General features: G+C 44.5%; 1 protein-coding gene and 1 long non-coding RNA gene across 2 annotated transcripts in view; one reads left to right on the top strand and one right to left on the bottom strand.

Annotated features, from left to right (window-relative positions):
• SH3BP2 (SH3 domain binding protein 2) overlaps window positions 1–11,850 on the bottom strand; it is a 37,668-nt gene extending 25,818 nt beyond the window's left edge. The window contains exon 1 of the mRNA XM_084518243.1: window positions 11,226–11,850. The gene's annotated coding sequence lies outside the window, so the exon portion shown is untranslated. The remainder of the gene's footprint in view (window positions 1–11,225) is intronic.
• On the top strand, window positions 454–27,222 carry LOC311436243. Its single transcript, XR_014692689.1, has 4 exons — window positions 454–1,231; window positions 10,561–10,854; window positions 11,882–11,982; window positions 15,271–27,222. It is a non-coding gene; the product is annotated as an uncharacterized lncRNA (long non-coding RNA).
• Window positions 27,223–27,702: the final 480 nt, after the last annotated feature.

Genomic DNA, 27,702 nt, shown 5'->3' with positions numbered 1-27,702 from the left:
GGTTTGTTTAATGGGCAAGAGGAACATAACAAAATTACTGCACTTCACTTCCTTCCTCTCCTGTGTAGTCTACCTGAGAACCAGCAACTGGCGTGGCACGAACAAAAGCAATGGGCACAAACCCTGTGACAGTTACAGCTTAAAGCTCTTCAAGTTTGGATTTTTTGATCATTTGGAACGCTATGTAGTTTTCTTTACAATTTTCCATTCCACTTTGATAGAGATGCAACCATTTGGTTAGAAATTACAAGGAATCTGCTCCCCAAGGCCCACCATGCCTTTTGGTATTTTGGCTGTTCTACAGAATACCACCCTCACTCCTCATCCCAGTACAAGTTTCCCTCTCCTCTTGCTAGGTGAGGTTGCTGAAATATTGCAACATAAAGCCATCAGACCTTAAGCACTACGTCACACTAAGTCATGAATAGTGGCATAGTTTATCTGCTTCTTAGCACAGGACATTAGGAACACCTCAGGTTTATATTTGCTTTTCACTTGGACTTCCTGCCTGATTATCAAGCCAAGTTCTTTTTTCGTCATCACTGCTCAAAAAGCTAAAACCCCAACAAGAAGAAATTAGAAAAAGGAAAGGAAGCCTGGTGAACATCACTACCGCAAGCGGTACAGACTGTGTGGGAGGCAGGGCTTTCTCACAGGTTGTCTGTGACAGGAACAGCTTCTGCTTCCACGAGGCAAGAATGACACCTCACAACTCCTGACCCATGTGCCAGGTGTACTTCTTCCACGTACCTTAACACAGACCCAGAGCACTTAAAGCAAGCTCCTACCAGAGTGCTAGACTACACACCTTGTGTCATTTCCTCAGGGCTGCAAAAATGACAGAGAATAAGTAACACACGGCAGCCTGGTGACTCGGCATGCTGACCAGAGCGGTGGAAGTGGCACAGATCCACCCATTCGTTCATTTCCCCCTTCCTGGCTGAAATGGAAGAGGCCATCCCAGGAAGGATGGGAACTGACCAGGACCTCCAGCTGAAGAGTTTCAAGCAAAAAGCCTTCTGCCTGCCACATTTTGTCCCAAAGATGCTGTTGCAAATCCCTCCTGCTTGCCTTTCTCTCAACAGGCGGAAAACACTGATCAAGTACCATCCCCTTTGAAGGAAGGCCTCCAGTCCTGAAGAAGATTCCTAGCTCCCAGCTCAACAGCAGGCTGACTGCTGCTAGGTCATTACTCAGCAGCACGACATCGTTGCAGCCCATTAGACCAGAGGTTAGTACATCTTCAGGAATTAACATCTTCACTAATCCCTTGCACCACCTGGCAGCGTGATGTTGCTGGGGAGCTGAATCATGCAGAGCAAGGGCAAAAACAGCATCGGTGGAACTGCCACGTCACCCCGGCGGTCCTGTCGCTCTGCCAGGCTGGGAGGAGGAGAAACACCATGCAGGGGATGCCATGGCGCCGTGGAGGAATGGTTGGGCACCAATCCAACAGATACCTGCAGGGCTTAATGGCTTTGATACCACTCAGTACCGCGTGCATTTGGAAATTCCATCTTATCAGCGTTGCTGCCGCTGTTACTGCAGCGGTTATCTGTACCTCGAAGCTAAGTATGGGATACTCAGCAAATCCACACGTTCTCTGATAAGCTTTTAATTAGCCCCTTCAGCCACTTAGGTCAGCATCTTTCTGAACTCCAGCCATTTCACCACAGCTGTGATATCTGCCCAGGCAGAGAAATAAGGGCTTTTTTTTTTTTTTTCCTGGGGGAAAAAAAGTTTTTAAAAATGACTCACTGAGGCTTTGAGCTCAGAGGGAAAAAAGAATTTCACTGTGAGTTCTTCTCATAACAGCTACTCATAAATACAATGATTTCCTCTATAAGTGGCTAGAGAATAGCTACACTCTCTCCTTCTGTTCTCCTACTTTAACCTTAAAAGCACACTTAGAGCATTCCTCTTTCCCTTCCAAATTTCCCTCCCCCCCCCACTGCACAGTCACACACCAAGCATTTATCTAGCATAACCCCAGCACCCTGCCATGCTTAATTGACTGCTGAATAAGAGTACCCACACAAGCTTATTGATGGGATAGATTTGGGCATGGGATAAGTTTGGGCCAGGCTATCCATCAGCCTACTGTTTGCACAGGTTCTCCTAAATCCAGGACCACAACTCCATCGTATATAATCCCACTGGTATTCCTGCTCTTTGGAGAGAAGTACCAATCTTACAGCAAGACATCTTTGCCCTCGCTGCAAAGGGTATTTTGACTTCTCAGAAAACCCTTTTTAGTTCCTGTAGCATATATTCACCTATTCTTGTTAAACACAAGTCTCTGGTTTGGAATCACAGGTACATATTGTCCCAGACAGCAAACAGCAGAGACAACACTGGAGTGCCCCATGCTCTGACAGGGGATGCCCACTCCGACAGCAGGAAGCGTATTTCCCCTACAACATGTCCAAGAGGCTGTATACAGAAATCCCACTCCACTCACAGAATTGCACAGTTAAAACTGTGCCGTACTTTGGAAATGCACCTATTTGGCTCAAAAACAGAGACTGGTTAACTGACTGAAAAGGAACAGTGAAAAGCTCCGATGTTTAAGCCTGACTGATTCAAGAAAGGCACTTACCAGTTACAGGTTCTCAGCAGCTGTGCAAAACAGGACACTTTTGCCTAAACATAGCTCAGAGGGCCTCATTTTGATTAGCAAAGTTTACAGATAGGATAAGTCTCGATTTAGCAAATTATAAGCTTTTCCTCTGTCCATAGGACCTTTAGGCTTACAGGCTAGGTTTCTTTGTGCTAGATTTCTCTCTGCATCATTAACAGGACAAAGTAGAAAAATACAAATTTTTCTAGGAATCCAGGAAAGTACAGAAAACAAAGCAAAGGAGGAGACTAGCTCTCACACAAGCCTACATACCTGAAGTATACAGTTTTATTAACACAAGGAAAAATGAGAAGCAGACTTCAGTTGGTCAAAACTGTGCAATTGCTCAGTTTGGATAGAGGCGCACGGTATGAGCTAGCGATGTCCAGCAACAGCCTGGGCTGTCTCTGCAGTCAGGCCATACCGCAGTGCTCCAAGAGAAGGGATGCTCTCGCTTGAAACAACTGCCTTGCACCTGTAACTCGTCAAACTCAGCATCTTCAGTGTATATAGCAAGTTCCAGCTCGATGTAGAACAGTTATGTGACATGTTGGAATAGGATTACTCTTCAGCACCGTCAGGGTAACAATTTACTCTTTTTAGTAGGGTTGTCACAAGATTAGAGAGTAGGAGTTTAAGCCTCTGCTGCTTGGTTGCAGGAACCAGCTCTCACGGTTAGCTACGTTCTCGTTTGAATGCTAACCTCAGCACTTACACGCACGCAAGCAACTTCTGCTGAACCGAAGGGGAACTAAGGAGACCGAGATGAAATTTGTAAGGACAGGGCATTTAAACCAAAGCTTTTTACTTCATAGGAGGGTTTTTTAAAGTTTTGCAAATATTCCAATGGAGAGATTGTCCCTTACTCATCTCAAAATGGTAAGAAGTATGTGAAGTGTTGAAAAGTGATTTAAGAGAGCTAATAAAACGTGAGATTAAGGACCATTTCAAAGAGGATTTAATTTGGAATAAGATTTGCATGTAGATCCTGAAAAGAAATTTTGGATCAAATCTAGTTTCTACTTTTATGGTGTAACGCCCAAAATCAGAGCTCATGAGACATTTAAACTCAAAATGAGCTTTGGGTTTTTTTCTCTCCTCAATAGACTACCATTTATTTAATAGGAAAATATGCAAATATTTATAAAAATGACTGTTTCCAGAATGATGATTAATTTCTATCACTACACTAGCCGAAGTTAAAAATAGAACAGGGAAACAAAGCTTCCTACTGAACCACATTCATTTTTTTCTTCTTCTTTCAGTCTTTCAAGTCGTATTTAACCAGATAACACGGAGGTATTCACAACAATCTACTTCCTCTGCTCTTCTTATTTGTTACTAAATGGTTATTACGTGAAAAATGAAAATGAAAACACATTTTTACATTTACTGGAATCTGCTGCAGAATCTGATATGCTGCCCTAAAGTGCTCCATAAAGAAAAATAGAGACATTCCAGTGACTGACTTCAGCACAGAAAGGCTCTCCTGAAGAGAAGGAAGCTTATTTGTCTGGAGAAGAACTGAACATGAAAGTGGAAATTGACGTGTTAAGTGAGATTTCCCTCCTCCAAGGGTTCTTGGTTTTTGTTTTGCATAGCTTTAAATGAAAACCTCAGTGCTAATACAAGACGAAGCTGGAGTTATTTAAAGTCACTTCAATGTAAGAACATTTAGAATTCAGTGTTGCTTTTGGGTTTTGTTTAAAGATTAATATTGCACAGCAGAGGTTCATGGTTCATCTGAAGAGGCAGACAGCACATGAATCTACACCTGGCCTTTTTTCCAGTCTGTTAAAGCAGATTAGCACCCAAAGATGCAGCACAGCTGGCAGCTCCAGGGTGGCTGACCTGAACAACGAGGAGGTGCATTAACACTCAGAGTCACAATGGAGATGGGGTGACCAAAGCCCACCCTAAATTCACATTCTTGTCCTCACAGAGAAAACTCACGCATGCAGACTACTTTCCAAAGATCCAGCATGCTGCATTTTTTGACCATATTAGTACTAAACCTAGGAATCCTAAATCTTCCTACCTGTGTCTACTATCCTCCCTCCTCTCTTTGTTTGGATCTGCCACATACTTCTGAGAAATCTTTTGCTTTTAGTCACGTCTCTGTTATGCAGAGATCACCTTTCATGATGAGTCTTGCAGTACACTTCCCATCAGCTCTTCCTCTAGCCAACAACTGAAACACAAGGATCGTTGAGGCAGCAACAGATCCAAACATGCACACTGGTGCCATAGGACTCGCAGCCTTTTCTTTCCGAATACTGTCAGAATCAGGAATGAAGAAGGTAATTAATTAAAGCTCCAACATGCAGGTTGTTTTTCAGCAAGATGAGACTAAGAGCTTAACTGGAACTCAGTGTTCAGACAGGGTGCTGGATTTTGCAAACGAGCTGCAAGACAAGAGATGAGCTGTAACAAAGGCAGTGGTCACAACACTAAGAACTGGGGCCTTTAATAAACTTCTGGTCAAGGTGTTGCTGCTCCTGCTTTGCTCTAGGAGTGAACAGCTGCTGTCTAGAGGTACGAGCCAGTTTTGTGGGAGGTTTTTGTTTTTTTATTTTAAAACTCACTTAGTTATAGCGAAACTGACACAGTGCCTGAATTTTAGCAGTATTGCAGTGCTGCTCCATCTGTGCAAACAACACACCAGAGCTGCACAGCACAGTTAAAAATAACTGGTAAGATCAAAGAGTCGATCCATTTCCAGTCTTTCTGTCACCCCGTTCATTCTGACAGAGGAAGGAGAAAGCAAGCAAAAACCCCCACCTCTGCCTGGAGGCTCCATCACAGCCTGTTACCATTTCTGCAAGTATGCTGAAAACAGCCAAAAGACAGCGATGCAGCTACCAGGCAGGGGGAAGGAGGGAACGGGAGGTGAGCAAACAAATCACCCTGACATGATGACCACCCTAACATGGGTGTTCAATGAGTGTATGTAGCAGAAGACAGATGCTGTGATGGCATCTGCTTTATGGGGCAAAAACAATGCTGTCTACACAGAAACCCTGACTGAATTCTACCTCTGAAGAACTGAAGTAATTTAGAAACTGCCAGCTCTGCAAAAGTACCCAGAGCATTGGAAAAGCATCTTTATTTGTCATGTTTAAGAAGCACAAAATGTTGCCAACCACTAAATTTGAGTCTCAGTTCTTTTAAGGCTCCAGCTACTATGTTGAGAGATTTTAGGATTTTTAAAAGAGCATGTTATCCTTCAGTTGGAGGAAAGACTGAAAACATACAGTGCACAAACCCTGCAAAAACTGAGTAATAAATGCTTGCTTAAAATATATGCAACTCTCTCTTCTTAGAGACCTCACTCATTACCTCTGTATATTTGTCTAGTGTTCCTATCAAAAAACATAGAATTCTAAAATTTGGGGAAATATTACTCAGTGATGCCACCAGATTTCTTAAAAAAAAAAAAACAAAAACAAAAACAAAAACAACAACAACAAAAAAAAAACTAAAGCTCTTATTTTGCTCAGTTGTTGCTCCTGTGTGAGTTCTGATGGAAATTCCATTTTCATGTTTTGAGGAAACAAACAAGACATCTTTCATTCCAGATCGAAGAGCTCTTACTGGTGAGTTCATGATTAAGGGCACAAATCCAAGTTTCTCCTAGTAGTCTCTTATGGTGAGGCTGCAAGGATAATGAAATCAAAGCCTTGATTAAATATGCTCGCTGAGTTTTCTGTTTGGGGATTGCAATATAACCCTGCACTGAAACAATCAAGAACACCAATGAAGTGTTCTACAGTTGTATATGTGTTTTCTGCATGCGTGTGCTCTGTATCAATGCCTACATAAATTAGAGTCAGACATACTTAAAGAACAGAACTCAAAATTCCCGTCTTCCTGACCTAAAGTATCCAAGGAAATGGTCTACAATCACAAAAACATGTACTTATAAGATACAGTAGAGTGATTGCATGTAACTATGGAAAAACAAATCATTTACCTTTTAAAAGCATACAGATGCAAAGCCAGCTTGAATTAGGAAGTTCCTTATTTCACAACTTAACACTAGAAGAGCATGAGAGAGGGGAAAAAGTTAGAAAGGTACACGCATTCCCTGGAGGATGATACATGCCTCGTGATGGAAGTGCACCTACTGATCTGCTAGGCCAGAATGATCCTGATGGTACGTGATTAATGGTGTACAATTTGACAGTCAGTATCATAATTTAGCAAATGCAAAATATGAAAGCTTTCACGATAATGAGTTGAACAGTGAGAGTTTTCAAACAAAGAGGATGAAAATAAGAGTTTCCTAGGCATCTAGTGGTAGGACTAGAGGAAATGGCCTCAAGTTGCGCCAGGCGAGGTTTAGATTGGAAATTAGGAAGAAATTTCTTCTCAGAAGGAGCAGTCAGGCACTGGGACAGGTTGCCCAGGGAGGTGGTGGAGTCACCACCGTCCTGTTCAAGGAAAGGTTGGACCTGGTGGTTAGGGACAGGGTTTAGTGGGTGACATTGGTAGTACGGTGACAGTTGGACCAGATGATCTTGGAGGTCTTTTCCAACCTTCCTGATTCTATATTCTGTATCTTGTCATTTTATCTGTGGTCTTTCCAGAAAGGTAAGATTACAAGGAAGTAACAGGTCTGCCTTTCCTACCTCTCTGCAACCACAGATAGAAAGATTAATCCAGAAACAAAATGCAGCAAGCAGGTACTCCTAAAGATAGCCAAAGGATTGCTTCTTTCAGGCCAGCTAGCTAGCTCAGCAATTTACAACAATTTTGGTAGACAGATCCAGGCTGTGCACTTTCACAAGGCTAAGATTTGCCAGAACAACGTTAGGGAAAAACTTGAGAGAGCGCACTAGGTACAGATCGGAGTCCCTGAATCAGTCTGCTTAAACTGGCCTGTGATGGCGGAAGGAAGAAGCGTTACAGTAGCTGTGCAAGCTATTCTCTTCCCTCCTCCTAAATGATAATTAAAAAAAGCTTGTGGAAGCTGCAGAGACAAGCATTGCTAAGGACAGATTTGATTTCTGAGCAGAAAACTGTAATTCCTTCTCTGACTTTCCTGCACTGTACATTGCCTTTAAATATCATTCTGCCAAAGACATCCAGATATGCGTAACTGCTGCAATGACACCTAGGAAAAGAAAAGAACTGGGTCATTACTATAAATGAGCTGGCAAGCGAGTAAACTAAATAGGTTATTTGTTGCTAGCATGGTGGGATAGAGGGAGCACATTCAGGTTTGTTTCCATAGGAAGCCATGTCTCTGCATTCTTCCCTAATTATTACTTGGCCTTGTTTAGAATTCATCCCTGGCCTGAGGAAAAACAGTTTTCAGATTCCTGCATGCGTTAAATGAAACGTGGACTCTTCAACCCCACTTCTTTTTAATAAAAGAAAAATGAGAAAGACAACATAGGAGCTCACGGATAAGAGACAAGAACAAAAAACAACAACCTTCAAATAACTCTTGGAGCAATCCTATGGAGAAGCACATTGCTCTTAGAAAGCACAGTGCATTGAGAATTCTGTTACATGCTCTGGTCCAGTCATCAGGCTTCAGCAAGCAATCTGATGAGACGCACGCTTGGACTATGCAGCACGGGAAGTAATTCCTTAAGGCTAACAGTGATACCCCAAACCGAACAGAACTTCAGTGCCTTCAATTCTTTCCTCAAAACATCACACAAGGTATAACTTGCTAGACATTTGGGCATTAAGACCAGTGGAAGAGGTGCTAACGAGAGTTAGCAATGGTCCATAAATATGAAAGGAACTGGCACTGATAAACGTACATGAGAAAAGAGTGTAAAAAATGCGCACTCCCTTTAGCACTGTATGTATGAAAATGTGCTGTCCCTCTCTTGCTGCCTCAGGTCCCTCTGTGTCCAGGCTCATCTCTCCCATCTTCTCTCCTGACACTGTTGACTCCGTTACAGGTTCAAATGCAAAAACACAGCAATGTCATCAGGAAGTGCATTTGTGGAATAAATTCTCCTTAAAAAGGGCAAGAAACATGCAAGACAAGACAGTTCATGACTTGCTATGCAGGCCAGTAATAGCTATCTATAAGGTTGTTTTCTCTCCTACCTCAGAAATCCCCATCAAAAGACTAAAGGCATTGTGGCAGAATCATTGTATCGATACTTTCGCATCTAAACAAAACCAGCTCACTGGAAGTCCCCAGATAAATCCCTTGATAAATTCCCACACTTGTTTGCAGGGCTACCCATCGATTCTACTGAGAGCCTGAGCAACCATGAAACACCCTGCCAGATCTGGTAGAAGTAACAAGCCAAGATCCTGATCCTACAACCATACAGATAATCGGTTTTGCAAGTAATAGGGTACTCACATCTGCAAGTACTTTTAAGATCAGGGCTTAAGCCAGGAGCAACTAATTGACACAATGCTTGCAGGGCTGCACATTCCAAATGACTTAAGAAACTGCTGGATAAACTGGCAAGAGCAAGAGTTACCCATTGTCTGGCACCTCCTGCCAAACAGACTGGAAGAAATGCCAGCACCAAGTCAACGTCGTCAAGTCAAAGCTCATTCCCCTCCATTACCACAGCCTCATTGTAGTGTAACGCACGGCAATAAGTGCATTAACAACCCGAGGGCTACGGGGTGAGGCACACACAACACAACCACCAGAGGCTGAGTGTCAAAAGGGCTTTTCCTACAGGTAAAACGACAAATGCATACATTTGGTTTACATTTTTGATCATCCATGTTTCTTTCAACGTTACAAGACAGAAGTTAACAGATCTTAATGAGTTTCCATTCTTACTGTTGACTATCAAAGTGGCTGCGATGTTTGGTTTTCCACCGAAGGAGGCTACTACATGTCCATTTACGTAAAAATTTGAAGTAGGAGACTTTTCTTGCTACCTCTTTTTCTGTAGGGTAACTAAGTTTTCTAACAAATTAGATTTAAAGCCTGGTCTTAAAAGACCACAAGTCCAGGGGTTTACCTGCATGTGGCATCTTACAGATTCAGTCAACTGATCAGACTGGCCTCAAACACGTGGTGTTTGTCACTCAGACAGCCCTGCCAGAGATGCCTGCAAGAATTCATCTGTGGATTCATTCTTGGTGGTTTGAACACTTCAAACTTTTTCCAGAACTGGCATCTCTGTATCTCCCTCATTTACAACTTCCAAAAAAAAGCTCTTTGTTAGCTGGATTTTTTAGAATGAAATTTGTCATGCTTTATGGAGAAGTTTGTGGAGAGCTGGGAGATCTCAAAAACGAAAAACACACAAACAGGAAACAGCGTTTAACCCACCGCTAAGCTGACCCAGCACTGACTCCTCAGGAATGGAATATTGGCAAGGGGTATCTATTAATCAGCTCTCTTGCAACAGCAGGATGGCTCCAAAATACAGTAACAGGAAGGGAAAGGAACATGTGTTATGCCTAAAAGAAAAACAGCAAGTTAGGTTTAGTTCCAACTGTAGCTTGAAGGAGGTATCTGAATGAAACAAACTGCAGAGGCTCCAGCTGTACCTGTCCTGTACACATAAAGGTAAGAGCAAACAGAGGAGGTGTATCAGTCAGCCATTCATTCGTTTCATACCCTCTTCCCCCGGCCATAAATCGCTGAGAGCAGAGTGAAAGTGGACATTTTGTTTCTCACAGTAGGAAATGCACCAGTTGAATGCAACTAACTTCACACAGGAAGCTCAAGTCCTGCCTGCGTGCAGGCCAGCCGGGGCGCGTGCACCAGCAGGAGCGGCTCCGCGGCACCGCTGGCCTGCGACAGGGAGCAAGGATGGTCCTGTCCCACCACTGACCCATGGCAAAGGGGCCTTGGCGGATGGGCTGGGAGGAGGGGAAGCATATATCCAGTTTTGGGATATCAGTATTATTTGTTATCAATTTCTACTGGTCACTTGTGGGACAGAAGTTGATGAATTAAATAAGCACAAACCATCTGTCCTTGCTCTCTGCAGACACAAAACCACGCTCCGGGCAGAGCCGACACCTGAAGCTGAGCAGCAACCACAAGCCTCAACCGAGAGGGCAGCGTGAACCAAACCAGTCTTGAAGGAGACGACAAGGCTAAAGAAAACACCGTTAAAGATGCACTTGCAATCCGCGTTTCATCTTGAAGAGCTCCTGCCTCATCCTCGAGCACACGCTGTGCGTTATCACTGCAAACCCGCTAGGAAACCGCCCCTGATGCTCACAGCACGCCACCAACACCGCGGCTCGGCTGAAACCGGGCATCGCCTTCACCCGGGGAGGTACGAGGGGCTTTGTCCCCCTGCCCCACAGCCCGGGGGGACACGGGGCAGCCTCCTGAGGGAAGCCGCCGGCCGCGGGCACCTGAGGGAGCCGCCGGGGAGATGGCGGCGGCGCCGGGCGCGGGCACGCCCTCACGCCCCACACGAGGGCTCCTCCGCGGCGGCCGTGCCCCGCCAGAGCCTCCCCGGGAGAAAGGAGAAGGGAGAGGGGGAAAGTGAGAGAGGAGAGGGGCGAGGAGAGGGGAGCGGAGAGCCGACAGCACGCGTGGGGCTCCCCCTGAGGCGAGGCGGCAGCCCCGCGAGGGGAGCGCTGAAGGAGGAGGGCGCGGGGGCAAATGGCGGCTGGGCGCTGAGGGGAGCGGGGCTCTTACCTCAGCTGGGCTCCGGCTCGGCTCCGCCGGCTGCCGCTCAGCCCCGCTCCGGGCAGAGCCCGGCCCCGCACGGCGCTCGCCGCGCCCAGCGCCCGCCCCTTCCTTCACCTGCCGCCTCCCCCGGCCCTGCCCGGGAAGGAGGGAGCCGGGGTGGCGGTGGAAAGCCCCGCCGAGGGGGTCGCGCCTCGCCGGGCTCCCTCAGAGCCGCCGCCATTGTGGCCCGGTGCCCCCCGGCCCTGCCCGGTGTTGGCACAAGTCGCAGCTCCCGGCCCCCGGCCCCTGCCATCCCCTGCGGGCAGGTGCTCCCCACACAGAAGGGGCTTCCCAGCCTTTGGGATCCCCAGCTGATAGCAGGGTGACCCGCACGGACCTTGGTCCCTGCCTGGAGGATGCCAAGGCTGAGGGGAAAGCTGCTCGTAAAAGGAGCTGCTCGTAAAACATCTGCAAATCACAGGTTTGTTAAGGTCGGAAAAGACCTCCAAGATCATCTGCTCCAACTGTCCTACCACCAATATCACCCACCAAACCGTGTCCCCAAGCACCGGGCCCAACCTTTCCTTGAACACCCCCAGGGACAGTGACTCCACCACCTCCCTGGGCAACCCGTCCCAATGCCTGACCGCTCTTTCTGAGCAGAAATGTCTCCTCATTTCCAGCCTGAACCTCCCCTGGTGCAACTTGAGGCCATTCCCTCTGGTCCTATCACTACTTGAGAGCTGGCATGTGGTCAGAAAGGTATTTGTAAGCAGTCTAAAAGGTGACTTAAATATTGATAAGAAAACGTTCATTTCATTCTCATATATGTTCATTTAAGACATGATTTTATTTCATTCATACCTCGGGGCTGTTGCTTTTCCATTTTCCTTTTATTACTTCCCAGATTTCTTTTTCTAGCTGAAAACAAAACAGAAGCAAAAGAAATGTTTTTCTTTTAAAACAAGTAGAAAAATGAAAAATTAAAGTGACACTTAAAAATATAGAGAAGAAAAATACAAAAAAAAATGTTTAGCAATTTAGAATGCATTTTCCATCTTGTAGAAATGATACACCAAGTAGTAGTGCTAGTGTGAGATCAGTATTGTGAGAGGTACACAGCACACACCTTTAACTCCATTTACTTCTGTAACAAGAACAGAACAGAAGTGAAAAAGCACTTCATAAAGCATTTCTATCTAAAACACTGATACTGGCGTAATTCTTCAGATTTATTTGAATAAAGAGTGGCAGGTCCTTTGCTGATTACCCCGCTAATATTTTAAGTTAGTTTTAAAGCCCTTAACCTTTACAATAGCAGTAAATGGTTTCTGTGGTCAGAGAACACAGTGGTGCGGTATTTCCCATGAGTGCCATTTATTAGTATTTCTCTGTCATTCATAAATTTTTGAAGTATGAGGCAGCAAAAAGAATCAGACAATCATTTTCTGAACACAAAAGGGATGGCGCTTGGTCTGTGAAACAAAGCCCTGTGCTGTAGGTACAGCAGAGACTAGCAAAAGCTGGCTAGGAAATGCGGGTTAGCGTTGAGCCTTGACTGATTTAGAGCATAAGTACCGTGCTGTTTACACCTACCACCTGATCTGCAGGAGTCTTTATGTAAAGAAAAACATCACTTCAGAGTACAAGGGAGTAATTGCACTGGCAGAGCCTAAGGAAAATGAAGTGCCTTAAGCTTTCCCACGACATGTGTCTTGGCTGCAGCCAGCACCAGCCTTTTCCCCGGCCTTAGCTTTCCTTTGCAGAAGGACTGACAGCTGTGCACAACCGTGGGCAGGCTGTATAACGTGAATAAGTCCCATGAGAAGACCGCAAGAGGGAAAGCTGCTTGTGTGCAACACTTCCACTAAACTCAGCGTGAATTCTGTGTCAGAACATCCTGACTTGTTTGGTGGAAATTACAGCAATTATTTTCCTGTCTGACTGAATCCAGAACTTTTAGTCTCCAGAGAAGACGGATTAGTGCACTGAAAGCACTGAGCTAAAGCAGGTGCAGGGAACCTTCATGTTGTTGGCTGAGTATGCCCAGTGACTTCATTTTATACGGTACAGCCCATGATTAAAATCAGAGCGTGTTATTACTGGACAGCAGAGCATGTCAATGTGTGGTCTGCCAAAGGTGTTGGAAAGGCATGTTTCATCCTTAGCAAGGAAAGTGTTCCGCACCCTGAACTGAAGGCTGACAAGCCTTTACACACACTGTGTTACAAGGTCAGAGGCCTTTTTACACCTTTCTTCTCAGCTAAGTTTTCCTCTTGTTCAAGCGAAGCTCTCCGTGTGACCTAAACTGCATGCAGTATTCCAGCTGAGAGGACCACAACACACACTTACTCCTCCTGGAAATGGCTTTTAGGATCACAGTTGTGTAGTGTCAGGAAGTCATCGTTATTTTATGAGCTTGCTCTTTCCGAGTTGTCTCAAAGGGATGAACTCCTTACTTACATCCAAAGCCTTTACTAGCTCACAGCTGACCAATACTGTTGATTTATGGCATTCTGATCACTGAAGCCACCCAGTAATGTTGAATTGTAATCCTCTCCTGTAGCGAGGCAACACCCCAACTTCATTTTATCAGTGCATACAACATTACTTTCCCCTAAAAAATTCATGCTCTTACCAAAGAGGATGGTCAGACTAGTCCGACATGGCCTACATCGGGGAAGAAAAAGTTCCATTTTATTCCATTTGCCTCTACATCCTTAATTCCTTTTTTCTTCAAATGTGTATATAAAATCAGATTGAAGGGACTATAACTGTGATACTGATTTCACTTCTTAAATACAGCATTTGTATATCCCTCGCTATGAAAAACAGCATATGATCTTCAGCTGGACTGGATTCCCCACCTAACAGACTTATCGAAACCATTTGTTTGTGATTTCATCAGCTCGGAATTCCGAGGATGCTGTCCCTCGCTGCATCGTGGCCCTGCTTCCTCTTTTTCTCTTCTTTTGTGTGTGCCTGCAAACCCTTGGGCTCTTTGTGATGATTGTCTTTGCCTGTATAATTTGGCCTGCCTTTTGGCAATTCTCACTTCCTGAGCTCGATACATAGCTTACTTTTGCTGATCGGTCTTTCGTTCATTTTTTTTTTTTTCTCAGAATCTCTGTTTATACCTGCTTTCCCATTCGTGGTGGCTTTCTACACGCTTTGAGCTCCAGCTGGTGAAGCTTCTTTGAAAGTTTTCTATAAAAGTTCCTCTCCTTGTTTTCCACAAAGTCACGTGGGGCTCAAGTTGTAAGGAGAGCCCAGTGCAGGCTGTCTGCACCAAACCGAGCATCATCAAAAAAGCAACCTGGGGTGGGAAGGCTGCTGGGTTTTGGTTTTGTTTATTTATAATCCTGTCCATTATTCCGTAAAGTGTGTGGTAAAATATCCTCAGTCCCAAGGAACAGAAGAAGCACGTATGTTAAGATTTAGGTACTCTTGCCTTGCCTTGTGACAAGAACTGTGCCAGATTTAAAGCTGGTACTGTGCTACTGGTGAATTTTCCTACTGTAAGAGTGTGGACTGGATTACCTGTTTAAATATGCACCACCAGTGCTTTAAACATACTCAGGTGCTTTTCCACCTATTGCTCTACCCCAGAATCACAGCCAGTTTTGATGTTGCTTGCTGCTGTTTCTTAGTTGCCATCCCTTCCTGGGAATGCAGACTGAAATCACGAGTGTCCAGAGACAAGATCCCAAGAGGCCCTAACGGGGGCCTCTTAAGCCAAGTGCAGTACACAGAAATAATAACATTTGCCCTGAGATGCGCGAAGATTCTGATTGTTCTCCCCAAAAGGCATGTGTTAAAATGACAATATATTTAGTGTAAGGAGGGTTCTTGTCTCTGTTAGTTAGAAGTACCAGAGGAACATGACAAATATTTAGATTCCAAAGATAAAGAGATCTAAAAAAGAGCAAATGTTTTCTTTAACAGTATTCTCTGTTGTGTTTATAGGACTCTTACCAAGCCTTTGGTAAAAATAAAGCCTTTGTGTTTTTTTTTCTTTCCTTCCAATGCTGACAAATACTGCTATTAATTTAAGCTACATAATCTATTCCAGGGCCCAACTGTATCCCCACAGAGACAGAGTAATTCGTAATGGATGGAGGAAGTATGCCAGAAAAAGCAAGGCTTTGTGAAGGCCTTTTGCCTGTTTCTGTCATGATTTCCTGCTGAAGCTTCAAGGAAATAAACTCACTAGGACTTCTGCAACATATTGGGCTGACAGCTAATATGCAACTCCTTGTCTTCAATCTGAGAGTCTTGCTGATGCACAGGATGAGAGGAGAGCGATCTTTCTGGGGTCGTTACTGTTGCTGGCAACACAGATGATTACCTTTTTTTTTGCTGATCTGCATGTAAGCAAATTATCTCATTCCTCTCTGCAGAAAGTAGCAGCCTCTTCTGACTGTTTTTCGGTGTGTTTGTGCTGAAGCAGCTCTACTTTGGGTTTGGCACGGGAGATGCAAGGGCGTCCATTTGACTAACGTGTTTTGCAGTTGCACTGAGTATCAGAGAAGAAAATGACAAGTGCTTGAAAAACACGGAGTTACAAAAATTCTGAGAAAGAAATCTGTCACATACCTGGCCTTTGGAGGAAATAATGTTGCTCTGGATAGCAGGATTTTCAGCCTGCATAGTTATACTTATTAAAGGTGGAAGAGACTATTACTGGAACCAGAAAAATGCATTTTCCCCTAACTTGTGTGCTCTCATTTGCAGAAAGTATGGTCTTTTCCCACAAAACCTCATCCGCTAACCCATGTTCTGATAAGACAGGTGAAAAAGGGAGTTTTTCCTTACAATCTAAAACATTAATTAGTTTTATACTGAGCACATAAGTAAAAATCACAATAAACACCAAACTTGCAGCGGGAATCTAGATTGCTGCTGTTTTTTCCCCTCTGAAACTGAAGAAACGAAATCTAGCTGTAGCTGCAGGGGCAGAGGATCCCAAATAACACGGCACTAACCCTCCGACATCCGAGTCGTGATTTGAGTGCACCACGCTGTGATCTCCTCCTACTCTTTCCAGTCTCGCAGAAAACTGCACAGTAACAGAAACCATCAGAGCGATTCCAGTCTGCTGCTAGCAAGTAAAATTATTTTCGTGTTGTCAAAGCGATATAACACACACCATTGTGAAGTTTCCAGAAGGAAATTACTACTCACATAACCATTGCCTTTTGTTGATGGTTCATACCAAGAAGACTGAAGGGCAAGACATTAAATCCAGCACAGGAATACGGCCTGTCAGAGCTGCTCACCTCCAGACATGCCTTTAAAGGCACGAGCACCAGAAAACCCAGTGGCTAAGGGTTTTGATATTACGTAGGAGGGTTTAGATATGCAGTCATCATTAGGAAAATAGGAAAGCAGTGTCTCTCAACTAATATTAGGGCTAACTTTAAGAGCAATGAAAGAAAGAGCAGCCTAGGGTTGAAGGCTGCAGCAGCCTCAAAACCATTCTAGCACGAGGGATCGTGGAGCTCTTGCCTCTGTCTGCCTGGTGGAGACAGCTGAAGTTGCTGGTGTGGGTGGCAGCATTGCCAGGGAAACCAGGGCAGTTCCCAGCTTCCTTCTGTAGCAGCGAGACGCTGAGTGTTCCTCACCTTATGCCCTTTCTCAAATCTTTCTTTGTATGTGAGCTGTGTGTCTCCCACAGTTATCTCTAAATCCTCGCTCGACTGCATGAAGACTATTTTCTTAACTGCTGCTTTGAGCTTCTTTCTGGCAAGGCTCCTCACTGTAGGCATTCTTTTGAGCTGAACAAAGCTGTAGCAGATTTTTTATCGTTTATCTGTCCTGCAATGGTGCAGAATCTGTTGCAGTATCTGTTAAAAAACTGACACTTATCCAAATGAAGAAAATGATAATAATAATAAACACATTAAAAAGCACTAATAAAGTAGGCCAGAATTATTGCTGAAGAGCAACTGGCAAAACTATAAAAAACAACAGTAAATGGTTTTCCCAATGCATGCAGAACTGGAAGGATACCAGAGAATCAGCAGAGTCAATATGATTAAAGTACACTCTGAGAAGACGAGAGCATAGCAAAACATTTCCAAAAAAAAAAAAAAAAAAAAAAAAAGTTGAATAAATGTCTTATTTCTCTAAAGTCATTAGGGAAGTTTTCATGTAAGACCCCATCTTTATGGGACAGTTGTGAGAGAACCTGTGACAAACTGAAGGATCAGTAGAAAAGGCTATGGTTTAAATGAACAAGATAGCCACTGAAATGGGTCTATTCTGCCAAGAGCTCTACCAGAATATAGTTCTACCCTCAAACTGTGGTGTATAACCTCCTGCTTAAAGCCAACATTTCACCTGGAAATGAAAGGTAACAAATGTGATGACAATTATTTTAGTAGCAGAGTCGGGGATCTAGAGGATGATAGAGATGACATCTGGGCTGGGGTAAGTTAATAAAGGGGATAATAAAAGAATTAGGAGAGGCAATTAAAAATGTGGGAAGGGAGAGTCAGCACAGCCCTTAGAAAGAGGAATTATGCTTCACAAGTGAATCTGTTGGAGTTCCCCACAGGAGTCATTAAGCATGTGCAAAAGGAGCTCTGGTTGTTGTGTCCCGCCTGAATTTCTAACACACCCGCGGTGCAGTTACTCATCCAAAACTTTTCAGGAAGCTGAGCACCACTGGCAAAAAATGGTTAAAAGGTAGGAAATGGAAGGCAGGAGTTAAAGAGAGAGCTTTCACAGCGAGGGAAGGCATCTTCCTTCCTTGGGAACTGGCACAGAACCCAGGCTTTCAATATAGTCATCCATGATAGGATAAAAGTACTGCAATGCAAAGCTTCTTGTGAGAAGGGAAGTGATAAATGTGCTATAAATGTGCTGATATCGACTTCTTTGGGGTAGTAAAAATAAAATCTGACTGTGAGGAAGGACTTAATAAGACTGAGCAACAGAGCAAGGTTACACTCCGTGTAAATAACTGTAGAAATCTGCCTAACTTAATGTACAAATTGGTGGGCCCTGGGCTGATTATGCTGGCTGAAGAATGAGTCTTGGGCTGCCATGGCCCCAAAAAGCTGGTGGTTCAACGTGTAGCAAGAGTCCAACTGCAAACAGGACATCGGCAGTTACCAGCAAGAGAACAAGAGCAAAGCAGAGAAGAGTGCTGTGCCACTGTGTAAATCCACATCTGGGAAATTGTGTGCAGCGCTCGCTTCCCCACCACAAAAGGAGCAAAGGCACCACAGGAGGGGGCATTGTGTGAGTGCATCTCCTTGCCCCAGGGCACTGCGGATGCAAGGAGCTCAGACAGGTTTCCAGTGAGCCTGGGCAAGCCAAAAACAGCACTGGGTGTTAAAAAGAGATGCATGCCGCTTCTCCCTCCAGGAAGTTTACCACTTTCTAGGTGTTGTAGCAAAAAATACTCAGCTAGATGGACCTTTCATATGACCAGGGCAAACATCTTACATTATCATCACTGCTCTCAAAATACATGTGTGTTTATTTATATAGATATAGATATAGATATATTTCATCAGACCCAATCCATCGCCTCCTCTTCTCAGCAGGAATTTTGCTGGGATTTTCTGGAAGATCTGGATGAAGCTAGTACAAACACTAAAAGTGCCACAGAGGTAGCAGCTCATTTTATTTTTGGTCACGTTAATACACAGCTCCGTGTCTTAAATTAGAAGTATCTGTGCGCCAGGCATTGTGACCGAGTTATGACGGAGCAATGCTATCAGGAAGAAAGCATTCTATATTGAGAGCTACAGAGAAACTCGCCTCAGCCCTCAGAAAGGTGGTGGAGAGGACAGCAGCGTCTCAAAAGGGCACAGACAATGGAAGAAGAGCCGCAAGCTCCTTAGAAACCAAACCTAACAACCAGAGGACCCAAAACAGTCTTGTGATTGTGACTGTCGACATCTGTCCAACAACTGTGCCAAGAATTCAACTAATAAGCAAAAAACACAGCCAGAAGTGAACAAAGGAGTGTTGTCTCCTTGGGGAAGCTGTCTGGTGCTGCGCAGCCTTGCTGTGAGGAGCGCACACTGTGACAGACATAATGCAGATGACTACAAACCCCTGCACCCCTCCTCAGATCCAGGAATGTATTTCTAATGCAGTGTTTTCAAGGCAAGTTTACCCATCAAACTGTAATGAAATTATGCGAGCCTTGAACTGGGAATAAAGAAAAAAGAGCCATGAGTTGGCATTTCCTATGACTCATCAATTGGAGACGATTTTATTAGCCATAAAGGAACATAGCACTGTAAAGAGATAAAATTATTTAAGCAGTAAGTGCAGGGCATGCCCCTGAAAGCAAAGACAGGTATGATATGAGATGGATTTATGTAAGGGAGCAAAGGAGATGCTGAGTTTTAAGACACAGCTGACGTGAGGACCATGGGTTGTGGGGCATCGCAGTACGAAGTCAGAACATAGAAGGAAAACCAACAAGGAGTAACTGCTCGTCGAGGCCAACCAGCTCTGTTGTAACATCCCTCTGTGCATCAGCACCATAACGGTAAGCAGAAGGAGCAGTCACAGAACACAGAGTTATTTGGACTACTGAAAGTCTGTAGGAAAAGAGTTTTAGAAAACATTCAGGCTACTGAACCTCGGGTAAATCAAAGTAACACAACACAGTGCAGAATAAAATTTCCCTTGCCTGCAAGGTTGATTCCTACCAAAAATCTGAAGGGTTTGAGCTGTTCTCATCACAAACTGATTTGCAGACAATCAGTGCTCATTTTGTTTCCCCACAGATGTATTTTATCACTAGTGTTTCTGTTCTCGGTACAACGATAAGGGAGCTTGCTTGTTTTTCCAAGCCCTATATTTTTCCAGATAAAGCCAACCACATATTTTCAGTATGAGGCAAATTTTCCTTCATCTTCCTTTACATCACCGAGTGTTATGAAGCTCATTTTCTCATTGTTTGTAAAGCAATTTGAGGGCTTCTCACAAAAGATATGATATAGCCAAGTAATTATTCACTAACGTTTGCCTTCTTCACCCAAAGCTAAATCTTCTCTATGCATCAGGGCAGTTGCCTGGTGACATAATGAACCACTGACAAAAAGGAGGCATTTCTCCCCAGTTTTTGTTCATATAAAACTCAGTGATGCTGGACAACATTTCCAGTGGCTTTTCCTCAAGGAAAGTGGAGAAAATGTTGCCTTGATCAGCACTGATCTGCCTGCAGACGTAGGAGACGCTCTCTGTCTCTGATGGGAACAGAACGGTGCCTGAAAAAATTGTTGTGATATCTTCTTCTATTGCTGAACATCACTTTACATCAGGAATAAAGGAGAGCAAAGATGAGGCGGCAGAGGCTGTCACTTTTATTACAAAAGCGACTCACAGAGCATTACAGCTTCTTGCTCATGTAACAATCATGTGCCTCCATCACTTCAGGCCATGGGTGTACACAGCCAGGTATGCTGATACTCTCCCCTCCCTGTCCTCATTGCTCTTCATAAATTGCATGAAGAAATTGCAGGTCTTGGTGGTACGAAGGACGGAAAACTGCTGGTAAATTCTGCTTCTACAGAGCGTCTGAGCCTCTGACATACCCGCATGGCTTAAAAGTAAACCACACAAATTATTCCCTACCACAGCTACATCCTGATGTGCAATTTGGAGATGTTGGCTTTTGAGCCAAGCAAAGCACAATGTTAGCCTCAGAAATACCAATCACGTTCATCTACGCGAGTCCCTTATCAGACGCAGTGGGCGAGATTCGGCTCCAGATTGAGGCACCAAGATTTACATGTGTAATATTCCTGTCTACGTGTGAGCTAGCTGGGTAATTTACTGCTGCAGCCAGTGGAGTTCCAGGGCTTGATTATAGTTTTTACGTTGCCCACATGGAAATGGCTAACGTCACCTGAGATGCCCTGCAGTACCCGTGACATCTGCAGCAGGACACGGGGCCTGCATCCCCGGAGCAGCAGCCAGGGCCAGGTGACAAACCCAAGGCGTCCAGCCAGCCCCAATGGGGCCCTGTTGAAGCCAGGTGTCTCAGCTCTGCTTCGTCTTTCCAAGGAGCTACTCAGCTCGTCCAAATCACCCACCTGAGCTTGATCAAATGACTCGAGTGCATTCACTCTGATTCCCACCGGTATGAAGGAAGCTCTGCTTGCAAATAAGGTACTTCCACTTAGCCACCTAAATGAAGGTGTACGAATCTGCCTCCCACTCAATGGACTTAGTTCAGTCGCCTAAACATTTGCATTTTGTGCCTTTTGAGATGCCTTAAGCAATCCTGGAGTTTCACACGGAGCTGCCAGGTATGACCTAGGCACTACAAGGCACACAGACATGGCACGACAGCACGGAGCAGCTCAAACAGCACTCGGCGTCTACGTTTAGGCACCCAGAAGTTTCACGTCTGCACGTTCTCCCTTCTTCCCCCAACTATGAATCCATATAGTAGGTACAGGAGAACCACATCAAGCTCAGGATCTGCTACTGCGCTGAAGATAGGATGTGCTAGCCATTTCCTCACGTTGGTGGTTTGCTGGTTTTGTTGTTGTATTTTTTTGTTTTACTTTCTGTGGCCTGCGAAAAAGGCCCCTCCACTGCATCCTCCACTGTCACAGTGGTCAGTGAGACTGAGATGAAGGTCACGTTCTCAGGGTCGGGCAGGTTCATGCAAACCCAGACCCTGACCGCAAGGCTTTCTGAAAGATAAAGGGCCAGGTGGCCTCCTTGTTGCAGCCATCTTCAGCTTGTCACGGGATTGTCTGCAGGATTAGCACAGGTTGCATCCTTCCAACAAACAGGTAGAGCCCAGCATGCACCGATTTCCAAACCTGACCCCAAATTATTAAATATGCCCTAGGAAAGAGCCCAGCTGCAAACTAAGACGTTATGCTGTTCAGATGATTAGAAATGGACTGATGCAAAACGTGGTGCCAACCTAACTTCGTAACATACACTGAGAAAACAGACTGAAGCAGTATAGCAAGACCTTATGGACATTTGCTGTCAGGTGAGCCAGGAGGTTTACTTCCTGGGAAGGAGAACAGCAGGAGAAAATGAGATTTGGGAGAGGGGATATAGTTCTTTCTGCTTATCTATGCCATAGGGTACACCACACAGCAATTATGGCTGATAACAGCACTGCATCTGACTCATAAGCCATGCTGTTCGTTTTGCACAAAGAGCCCAACAGAAATAATAAGTTATACACAACAAACCAAAACCAGGAATGAGAAGGAATTACACGGTAAGGACATGTTTGTAATATGTGAGGAAAAAATGTTGTTTTGTTTTTAAATGCCTCCATTTGGAAATCTGTGCTTGAAATCTCACACAGCCTGCTGGATTGACCCTGCTGTTGAGCAGAGGAATTGAACAAGATGAACTCCTGAGGTCCCTCCCAACCTCAACTATTCTATGATTCTGTGAAACCACAGGAATTTCTAACATACACTGATAACCATTTTTCAGATTTGTCAAGGAATCAGGAATCCACTGCAGAAAAACAAAGGGCAGTCCAAATATACACAGAGATAAGCATGTACATGCAAAAATACATGTTTCCAAAATCAAGAGAAAGGAATATTTTGGCTACAAGCTTATTCTTAGGCAATGGTGAAGAGAATGTAGTGATCAGAATTGAAAACAAAACAAAAAAGAAAGAAGCTGTAAATAATGGGTAACTAGGTAACAGCCAACAAAACTAGGAAGTTGTAAAGCATAGAAAAGTGTTAAGAGACTAAAATTATGAAGAAGTTGGGGGTAAAATTAGCAAAAAGATTTTATACATGCATGAGGCATAGAATAAAACCTAGCTACAGTAGAAGGCCCATTAGTCAAAGGAAATGATAGCACTGTTAATAATGCTTCAGAAAATGCAGAAGTACTTCAGGGTTTTAGTTTATATTTGGAGGAAGGGATATGATGTACCCGCATCACATGGAGATGATGAATTAGCAAATGTCAAGTTAGCAAACAAGTCAGATGGTAAAATGCATCTGCTTGGATAAATCCTGCAACATCAACTCGCCTACATTATTTGCATCCAGGAATTGTAAAAGAGCAGGTTGTAGAGTACCTCTGGCCTATTTACATTTCTGGATATATTTTGGCATTAAGAATATCAAATGCAGCTAGAAGGAAATTCCAACTAAACTGGAAGAGTGTGACTGCTGTGCCAAAATTAAGACTGAGCAAACATATGGGGTGAGGGGAAAATCAGTGCAACAGAGGATTTGTTCGTTTGTTGATCTCAGGCAAAACTGCAGAAAAACAAATAGAGAACTCGATGGAAGCACTGGTGTATGTTCAGCGTCCACCAGTGTGATTTGTAGGAAAAAGCTAACACAAAGCCACAAAGAGTGGTTGTCTTCAGCAAACCAGATTTATCTGTGAAATGTTAAGTTTAGGAGACAAAAGCAATTGATATATTAAGATAAAAATTTTGTGAGATGGTTGAATAAGTGCACCATGACATCATGGTACAAATGTGGCACTATAAAATAAATACAAGTGAGCCAGTGCATGGCTTCAGAAACAGCTGAAAGGTTTCAAGATGCCCTCAGTGTGTTCATCACCAAATGGTGTGTTCCTAGCAGGGTTTTATTCTGGACTAACACTCCTGAGTATTTCCATGACTGATATGGAAACAAAATGAAAATAGCCATGGGTAGAATTTGCAGATGACCCAAAGATGGAGTCCTAAATAAAGATGAACCCAAGAGATTTATCTTAGCTGTGTGGAGTACTGACATACACACAGCGTGGAACAGACTGTCTAGGAAAGCAAGATGTCCTGTTGATATTAGGTTAAGCCTGGTTGCTGTTCTGGTAAGCATGCCTCAGGCAAATACAAGACATGCTTCACTCCTCATAGCACCAATTATCCCGTACACAAACACAGCTTATTGCTTACCCACCTTTCTGAATGAGCCTTGACATTTACGTGAACATTTGCACAGAATTACAGCTGTGATTGGAAACTCAGAGCAACTCTCCTAGAACTTGTTTTCTTATCTGCCATCTGATATTTGTTATGCCCTGTTCGGCACCTGAAGCCCTGAGCAACTTCTCTGAGAGTACACTTGGCTAAATCTCATTTCATTATCACCTCTTGGGCAATTTGCTACAAAGTCCTAGAGATTTCTCTGAGCCAGGATGAGCCTTGACACCAGCACGTCCTTCATACCACCATATCTGACTCTGACACTTGTCTGCTAGTCAGAGTCGTGCAGTATCCTCACTTCTGGTGAGGACACGGCATCTTTGGCAAATAAACAGCCAAAAGGACACATCCCGTATTTCCTTCAAAAGCATTCTTTTTGCCCAGAAGGCAGATGGATATCTGGTGCATCTTCTTCTCTAGAAAACCATGGTGCAGATTCAGTTTCTCCACCTCTACTGCTTTAGCCTTTGGGTTCACCAACACTCACTATGGTTTTTCACGGAGAATTCAGCACAGTTGGGTGTAAGACGTTATCTTCCCTGGACTGTTCTATGCATTTTCACCCCAGTGTTGTTCCTAAACTGTATTTTACGTTTTTAAAGGACAGCTAGAAGCCAAAGGAAGAATTATTCATGACTAGATATCCTTGTTCAACCCATACATAGCTGATTGTAGCTTTGATGAGCAGCTCTTCATTTTCTTCCCTCTGTGAAGATAACCCACTTGGAAGTACCTTTCTTTTAGCCTACCTTTTAGTCTGCTTTGTACCCTGCCCTGTTTCATCTCCTCATGGGAATGTTTGTCAACACTGACAGCTATACAAGAAATAATGCATAAAACACTTTTATGCTGGTGTTGTGAAATATATCCCACAGGAGCATTAAGGAATTTTCACATTAAAAATCATTTTTAGAATTATCTAAGGTAGGAAGTACAAACTCTACTGGTAAGTACTATGGGGAAAGCTGTGCCTTTTTCTCTTATAGATCCTATATGAAAGGTCTCCAGCACATTTAAAGTTATGAATTAACAATGGCATATGCAAGCAGTAAGGTTCCCACAAGGCCATTTGCTTTGCAGCATTAAGGATATATTTACACAGCACGATGCTTTACTGGGTAGAAATATCAGAGCTGGCTCTGGATGGACTGGCTCAGGAAGCAGAAGCAGAGTGGCTGCTTAAGTATTGCTTTCCATCTTGGCTAATTAGTCCAGCTAATAGGCTAAATAAGCCGGCACAGTGCTCCACAACTCTCCTCACGCTACTTTATTACTTCAGCTTTCTCATGAGAGCCAGCGCTGATGTTGCTGCTCGATCTGTTGTGCCCTAAGGGTGCGCATTCACCACTGAAAAAGGTGCTGTGTGTGTGCAGGGCAATACAGGGGCTCAGGCTCCTGCTCCCAGAGGATGGCACGCTGCACACTCAGTGCCACACCATGCCTTGTGTGGGGAATCCCACGGGCAGAAACTGCAGTCATACGCACAGTCAACCCCGTATCCCTTCATAGAATCATAGAATGGTTCGGGTTGGAAGGGACCTTCCCGAGTTAAAGGACCATCCTGTTCCAACCCACTGCCATGGGCAGGGAAGCCACCCACAAGATCAGGTTGCCCAAGGCCTCATCCAACCTGACCTGGAGCACCTCGAGGGCTGGGGCATCCACAGCTTCCCTGGGCCGCAGAAGGGTTGAGCCCTTCTCATGAGCAGCTGTACAACGGGGGCTGTCATCCCAGGCACACAGAAAGATTTGAATGTTGGTTTCCCAGTGTCTCTGCAAACACCACCACCACCAGTACTGGAAAAGAAGATACTGGAAAGAAAGCTGCTAGATGTCTGGTTTCCAAGCAGGCCACTGCACTGATATCCTCCGTGGAAGAAGTTGTGTCCCAGTAATCCTGAGCATGGTACCAGCACGTGTGTCTATCAGCTAATGGGAGCATTTCCTGCACTCCCAGACCTGTGAACTTGTTCCTTGCCTCCTGCTGACTGTGAAAGGGGGAAAGGTTCTCCCTGCAGTCTGGCATTTGGAGATCCTCTGTGTCAGACTGACCTTAGCAAATCCCTCCTGAGATTTCCAAACCCACAGTATTGCACAGAGCGTCCCTCAAAGCTGGGGATCTGCTTCACGGGGACACCTGGGGCTCAGTTGGGGTTCCTCCTCACGTTGCCACATGCCAGAGAGCTTCCTCACTGCCATTAGCCACGGGGAGATGCTGCTTCTGCTGGCTGCCCCAGCACCAGCTCTCAGACTGGCCCGTGCAGTTCCTGCAGTGTTCTCCTACCCTCAGGGTGTTGCAGAGCAGCAGAAGGGAAGCTGTGAACTTGCTGGGGGTGTTCCAGTGGTAAGAATTGCCACATCTTTAAAAAGAAACTTAACATCAGCTACTTGAAACCAGCCCCATCTTTGGAGGGAGATAAAGAAATGGGAAGTAAAAATACACACTGCAAGCCAGACAAAAAAAAAAAAGAAGTTCATAAAATATTTGTGAAGAAATGAAAAAATTATGCTTAATTAACGCTAAAGATCTCTTCCAGTATTCATTCAGTTCACTGTGGATATCCCTTGACCTGCTTGCTCAGTAGCTGTGCTGCCCTTGACATTTCACATCGGAGGCTACCTCAGAGGCAAAAGATGGCATCTGTCGGAGTCGCGCTCCTCCCCAGGCTCTTACAGGAGTTCCCTTCACACACAATTTGTTTCTGCAAAACTTCTTCACTTCTAACCCATTTTGCAAGGTATTTTGGTATGCCTTCTACACGCCTGTGAGCAGCATCACCCCACGGTGACTCGGGGACAGAGGTGCCAGCTCCTGCCAGCAGCCGTGACTTTGCAGGACGCTGGACGCTGGACTGCAGGGCGAGCAGGGCAGCAGGGGAAGCAGCGCTGACACTGCTTCTTCCAACAGAGCAGCTGAAAGCTTCCCTCTCCTGTCCCTGGCACTACTTCTGTGAGTAATTCTGCACCTGTACTTGCCTAAGGTGAACAAGCTATCTGTGTCCAATGAAACCTATATTTTATAACTAGGTGTAATTTGAGAAACTTAGTACAAATGTGTATATGGAATTAAAGTGTGTGCTGTCTACTCCCTTTTTAAATGAAGCCAGACTGGACGATAATCTGTCATTCTGCAACGATAAGGTTTAGAGAAAACCCATCCTCAAAATCTATCTCTGAGGGATTTTGTAAGAACCCTCTGCAGGCAGTGGCTCTGATTTCACCCACAAGATAAGCATGCAGATAAAGCACAACGAGATTCTTCTGTCATGAAAAAATGGTTCAGCACTTGGGGCATTTGAAAGCTTCCCACATTTTGAAAACTTCACACACCAAGATGCATTTTGCTACCTCCTTGAGGCCAGGAGACACCCTCATGTCTGAGATACGCAGTTGTATAACCGTGTTTTCTAAGCCTGGAGATAACACAGCTGCTTTGCTGACAAAAGTGCATGTGCCCTGCATGAAAGCAGCTTTCTTGACAGAAACCAAGATCTGTTTCTACCCCTACCTTTCACACCTTCTGTAGCTGAAGCGAGCTCCCACCACAGAGCTGCGCCCTGCCCTGTGCATGTTGCCCGGTGC

This window comes from Aythya ferina, assembly GCF_964211825.1.
Source record: "Aythya ferina genome assembly, chromosome: 4".
Lineage (NCBI taxonomy): Eukaryota > Metazoa > Chordata > Aves > Anseriformes > Anatidae > Aythya > Aythya ferina.
The sequence above is the reverse complement of the archived record's forward strand: the minus strand, read 5'-3'. Positions and strand labels throughout refer to the sequence as shown.